The 6971-nt window shown below is 34.0% G+C and overlaps 1 long non-coding RNA gene across 1 annotated transcript; it reads right to left on the minus strand.

Moving 5' to 3' along the window:
* Window positions 1-6062: 6062 nt before the first annotated feature.
* Window positions 6063-6733, minus strand: LOC111369233. The gene is made up of 4 exons (XR_002698085.1): window positions 6603-6733; window positions 6378-6519; window positions 6234-6291; window positions 6063-6133 (listed from the first exon to the last, which is right to left on the minus strand). It is a non-coding gene; the product is annotated as an uncharacterized LOC111369233 (long non-coding RNA).
* Window positions 6734-6971: the final 238 nt, after the last annotated feature.

Here is a 6971-nt window from a genome sequence, read left to right on the forward strand (position 1 = left end):
CTAATTACAATAGGAGCCCCCGTCTCGACCCATTTAGCCCATTTTTGCAAAAAAAAAAAAAAACCCACAATTGTTTATTTTTTTTTCTCCTTGCGGTGACTTCCATGGCAGATTATGGGTTTCACATGGCATGGGAGAGTATGGGTCTCACAAGCGAATTCCATGAAAATTCCATGCTTCACATGGCTAAAACAATATGAATTTTTTCTAAAATTTAGGCAATCAAGATCCAACCATGGACGCAAAACCTATATTCTTGACTTCTTCAAAATAACAAAATTTCAATCAAAAGAAAATTATATATAGACATGCATACAGATTCACACACTTGTAAAAAAAAGAGGCCAATGTCTTTCATACTTTCTCCAAAATTCAATTACTTTTTCTGAACTTTTTTTAATTATTCCGTCTCTTGGAATATTATGATTGAAGTAATCAATTAATTCGGTAGGCATCGCATTTTGAGTTTCGACCGATGTTTGATGAGATGCAAATGTAGACGACATGGCACTAGATGAACACATTGCAATTGCATCATATCTAAATGTATTGCCTTGAAATAAATTCATTATTTATATCATCTTCTTCAATTTCAGCAGAAGGAGTAGGTGCATATGGTACCTGACTAACATTCGCACACATTCTTTCCGCATATAAATCATACATTCCACATAATGTTTGCTCTAAATTCTTATAGATGATAGGTGTATCAAGTATTAAAACTTTATTGATTTGATCAATTACATATTTAGTTCCTGAAATATTATATCGGTGGTCCATTGTGCATGCTAAAGGAAATAATATAGGCAGTTTTTCTCAATATTTTCTAAACTTTAATTTCATAGTAATTATAATTTCACTAAAAGCAAGATCATTTTTATATTTATGAAATGCTCTTGCAATTATATAAAGGTCTTCAAGCACCATACAGCTTGTGGATAATAAACACCGGATAAAATCTTTGTGGTCTCATAAAAAGATGTCAAAAATCGTTTAACTTTCAAAGCTAAAATCCAATCGGATTCATTTAACATATCATCGTCATCACTTCTAACGTGTCTATTGTTATAAAAGTCAATTATTAAATTTTCGAAACCTTCACATGACTTTAATAGCAAGTAAGTAGAGTTCCATCTATGGCCTACGTCGCTAACAAATATTTTAGCAGTCGTCACCCTTAGTTCGGCACAAAAATCTTCAAATGCTTGTTTTCTACTAGGAGAGATCGTAATATATACTAATGCATTCCTAATCCTTTGAAGTTTATCCTTTATATGTTTTAAGCCATCTAGTACAATTAAATTCAAGATATGACACATACAACGAATATGAAACAAATACCCACCAAAATCAGGTTGGAGTGTCCTACCAAAATCAGGTTGAAGTGTCCTACACAATTTATCGACGACTACCTTATTAGCACTAGCATTATCAAAAGTAAAAGACCGAATTTTAATCTCGCAATTATATTCTCTAACAATATTGATAATAGCATTATATATATTACTAGCATTGTGAGGAAATTCAATAATTCTAAAAGCAATAATTTTCTTGTGCATGCACCAAAGTGGGTCTATATAATGTGCGGTTGCAACTATATATGCTCTTTTATTAACCCCTTCCCATATATCAGAAGTTAAAGATATAACACCTTCATATTGTTGTAAATCCATAATTAATTGTTGTTTTGAATTATTGAAATATTGTATTATATCGGCACTAAGAGTGTTTCGACTTACTCCAACGTACCTCGGTTGCAGATATTCTTTCACGAACAAGACGAAGTGTTGGTTGTTTGCAATAGCCAGAGGCAACTTTGTGGCGGCAACAAATTTCATCATTCCAGTTCGAATATTGTCCTCCGAATACACCCACGTGGATAGGGGTGAGGTTGTAGAACCGGTGCCTGGACTGCCAAATTGCAATTGTGTTTGACCAGCTGAAAGAAGTCCATGTCTTGCCGCACATGCTTTGTAGTGGCGGTTGAGATGGGTGGTTCCAATTCCTTTTTGTCATGTCAATCTTTGTTGGCAGTATTTACATACTGCTTTAGATTCTGCAAGGCCATCGACAACTTTTTCCCTTGAAATCAACTTAAAGTTATCCTAACATTTTGCTTATTTTTTGACCTTTCGCTTTCCCCTCGCATCTGGGATGTTTAATTCGGTATCTTCATCCTCATATTCCTCTTCGGGAACGTTAATATCATCCAAATTAATTGGATTGTAACTTCCCTGACCGTGAATGTGAACATTTTCAAGTATGGGTATGTCATTTAGACCTGCAAGCTCATTTGGAAATTGACTTTGTGGCGTCTTAGGCGATTCGCCATGATGTAGCCCACATCCCGTATCAAATAAACTCTCAATAAATGAGCGTTAATCCATTTGTTTGATTATTTATGAGGAAATTTAAATATAATAACTAGAAAAATATATATGTAGTGAGATTATGAGAATTGAGAATTGGATAAATTGAAATTGTAAATAATAAACTGTAAAAATTGAATTGATATCGTATATTTTGCAGTACAAGAGAGTAAAAAGTCAATAGTTGATATAATAAAAGAGAGTTGAGAGAGTTGAAGTAGTAATTGAGTAATTGATATGAAAAAATAGGGGGGGGGGGGTTTGTGCTTGAATTACATTAACTAAAAACACAAGCCCGCTCTTAAAAAAATGCTATTGAAGTTTATTATTGTTGGTATAAAAAAAAAAAAGGGGGGGGGGGGGGTTTAAGGGGTATTTATAGTAGAAGGGGAAAAAAAAATCAGTGACCAAACGGTCACTGAAAAAGTGACCAAAACGTTCACTTTTTTTTTTAAAAAAGTGACCGCTTTGGTCACGTTATTTGCAGGCTCGTTGCGGGCTCTTGGCTCATTCAAACGGGCCATTCGTGGGCTCGTCCACGAGCGGCTCGCCTAGAAGCGGGCTTGGCTCGTGCTTGGACTCGTGCTCGGGCTCGTGATTTTACGAGCCTGAACCGCCCACGAGCCCTATTTTGACTAGCTGAGCCGACTAGCGGATCGGTCCTTTTGACATCCCTGGGTCTTTCACAACTTCTGGAATAAAACTTGTGGCCTAATATAACTGTTCATATAGATTATTGCACTCTTTTGAAGGAGTCCAATTAAGTTCATTTGGGACATTTCTTGATGTCAGGCCGAATTATTAAGAAAACAACTTCATCGATCAACTTTTCCTCTACATATTTATCCAACTCAACCATATGCAATACAAAAGAAAAGTTGCAGAAAGCATGAGTCTTCAGGAGTTAAAAATGAAGAGAAAATTTAAAACCCCATCTGCAAGAGAAACTGAAGCAAAATTATCATGTGAATCGAGAATTTATTTCTAAAGAAGTCTACAAAAGCAAGTTATCATGTTGACTTTTGAATGATAACATGTCGAATGTGATCTCTAGATTCAATAAGAAACCTCGAATGCAATTCATGAACTGAGCACCATCTTATAATAGTGATTTTCAATTTGAACACAAAACCCTTCCCCAAATTCAACAGATAAACTGAATGCTGTCTTGTAATTGTTTTTAAAGGATCACCTTAAACAAGTGATCTCAAACACAAAACTAATAAAAAGCTTATAATCAATAAGAAAGTTAATTTTCGCTCATTGGAATCAATAATTCATTAATTTTACATCAAAAACACCAATCAAATCATATAAAAATTCTAAACTTTTCTTTTCTAGATCGTGATTCATTCGAGCATATAAGCTTACATTGAGTGAAAAAAACGATGCATATTGATTTTTTCCCATTGCTATGAATTTTATTAAAAATCAGTTAATAATAAACGCAATTTAAAGTAAATTAAAAAAAATATGTAACTTAATTCAATATTTAAATGCAAATGTTAAAAATACCTTGGATTCTTGCACAAAAAATGGAGATGTAAGGGCTTGAATTTCGCCAATATCGGCAAAGTAGCTGGTAGAAGTCATTGTAAAAGTCGCACACCTTTTGAGAGTCTTATAACTCGAACTCCATATTTCTCCAAATTGTCCCATGCAATGTCTCTAATATTTTCAGTATTTCCCAACGATTGAACTAGATAAGCAGGATTGTACTTCTTTAGTGATTCAGAAGAAGGGGAAACTCCTTCCTAGTATCCAGCTAAAGCATGCCACATAAAAACATATCTGCATCACCTACTATCTTTTAGCATTTACACATTGTATGAAACAGAAGGTCAAGATCATTTTTAGTACTCTTGGTAACTTAGTTCAAACTGTAGTTCTCTTTGATTGTGTGGATAAACTCATTGAGATTAGAAGATGAACCATCTGCTTTGAAGCCCCTAAACTTGCTATATTCATTGATATCAATTAATCTAGTTGCAGATCTATGCAAAAATTAGTGACAGGACATTATTAGTACCATGATTTTTAAGGATTACAAAGGCTTTCAAGACCTTGCAGAGAGGACATACCGAGTTCCTTCAACAAGAAGTTAGCCTTTCTTCTGAAATTTGTTTAAATTTCTTGCCATCCATCATCTATGATAAGGAATTTATGAGGGATCCCACCTTCTTTAAAATTTAAAATAAAATGAAAGTTTGTATGATTGAGTAGATTGGTTGATGAAAACTTTTGATATGTAATTAAGGTTAAGATATCAAGCCTCTGAAGACCTCTTGGATTCCACTTGGATTAACTTTAGTGTAGAAAACATCACATGTGCACCATCCAAACCAATCTAAGTGAGCAAGGCCTGTTAGTAGAAATATGATGTGTTCCTAGATTCAATATTTTCAAAAATATTTGAAGAAAATGTCTAGTTGTTTATGTGGGGGTGGAGGTGAAATTTGTGTTTTTTTTGGGGGGGGGGGGGGGGGGAAAAAAAAAAAAAAAAAAAAAAAAAAAAAAAAAAAAAAAAAAAAAAACTTTATTTTTTATTATTTATTTATTTATTTTTTGACCTTTTTGTTATCAAGATGAGAAAATGTACCATTGAGTTTGAATAATATCATAAAAAAGTAGGAATATGGAAATTAAAATATGAAATTATAGTACAACCACCTTAGTAAGTAAATAAATCTTATTGACAGTTGAGGAAACTGAATCCTTGATCAGTTCAAATGAATTGTCTCCTGAGGTAATGAAAACTCCCTCCAATGCTTGGGAAGTTTGGACATCAGGAACACCTTAAAAATGCACAAACAAAAGAAAATCACGTGGGGACCTTTACATTTCCTGGATAAACCAGTTAAACTAAGACTCAACCCGATGTGCTCGAGGAAAGGACCTGTGAAAAAAATAAAAAATAAAAAATATATATATATACATGTGTCAAAACAACGCAGAGCTAAATGAAACACAAACAAAGGACAAGTGTGAACTAATTGATACTATAATGATTAAGCATCTAACAGGAGCTGACTAAATAAAACTTTCAGAAATATGGTTTGAGAAGATAATCATCTGTTATAGTCCAGAAAAGGTTTACGGCAGGAGAGGCATATGGTGGTGCTACAATTGGGTTTTTAATCTTCTTGAAATATTTTCCTTCTTTAACTTTTGACAGGAGAATTTTCAATCTTGTCTAAGGTTAAACCAAACTTTAACCTCTTTTGTAAAGAAAAACATGGATTTTTTTTTTTTTTTTTTCCATGTAAGGGAATTTCTTAACCAAGAAAAGAAAGGATTTTGACTGAGAACAACACCTAGTCTTTTTGTTAAAGGTATAGCTTGAAGATAACATTTTGTATGAATAGTAATAGCACTTTCTTCTACTTTTCGACTAATCAATATACCTCTCAAGGAAAGTAGCTGTTTCAAGAAAATATTTTTTGAAAAGATATTCTAATTTAATTAGGTTTGTTAAAAGTAGAATATGAAGTGAGTACAAGGATTCATCAAAAGAACATTTCATCTTACCTTGAATCCAACTTTATTGTCAAGACATGAATGCCAATCAACCTTCATATCTTTTAAAGGAACACGATCATGAGGCCTAAAGCAGCAAGAACTCATCATTCCGTGTTTAAAAACATGGATATCACAACTTCAGTGGTCTTCATAAAGCATATAACATACCTTTTCAGTCCTGAAATACAGGCTCAACATTGGCAAGATCTAAGTCCGGATAAGATGAGTGCGCTCTCTTGTTCAGGCTAGATCATCAATATCATTGCAATAAAGCTCATGATTTTCTCATAAGACTAAAATCATGACATATGAGAGTAGCAGACAAAATGAGTGAAAATTACTTACCTCATTGTAGTCGATAAACATTTTGTTAGCACGTAAAATATGCCTCGATCATCGCAACCTAAGCCAGTTTGAAATAACAACGGTCACGATGCTCCATGTAAATCAGGTAAAATCTGGTTAACTAAAAAAAATTAAGCAACTTACTGTCTCCTCACTCCTTCCAGTCAATTTAAGATATTGTAGAGTGACGTGGTCCACCGGGAAAAACCCATGGTAGCTCCATACTCAGGAGACATATTTGCAATTGTTTCTCTATTTGCTAATGATAACTGGCTCATGCCTTCACCTACACAGATCGTATGTACGCAAATTAAGAAAAATTATAACTTGACAAACTTCTCGAGCATTGCGATTAAGATGAAACGTTACCATAAAACTCAACGAACTTGCCAACCACACCATGCTTTCTCAACATTTGGGTCACGGTTAAAACCAAATCAGTTGCAGTAACCCCATCGTTCAATGTCCCGGACAACTTAAACGCAACACCACCCGGCAGAACCATGCTCATTGGCTACCAAATTAGATAAAGAAAAGAGATTAATAACAAATTCAAGGCGCTTTGAATTCAACAAATGTTAAATAGTTGTCTAATATTTCTATCCTTCCAATGGAGGTTCAAAGTGAATATGTGAAAAAAGAAGCAACTAATAACACTCACACAGAGAGAGAGAGAGAGAGAGAGAGAGAGAGAGAGAGAGAGAGAGAGAGAGAGAGAGAGTGAGAGAGACGAGAAAA

The sequence above is a fragment of the Olea europaea genome, chromosome 20 (assembly GCF_002742605.1).
Source record: "Olea europaea var. sylvestris chromosome 20, O_europaea_v1, whole genome shotgun sequence".
NCBI classification, from domain to species: domain Eukaryota; kingdom Viridiplantae; phylum Streptophyta; class Magnoliopsida; order Lamiales; family Oleaceae; genus Olea; species Olea europaea.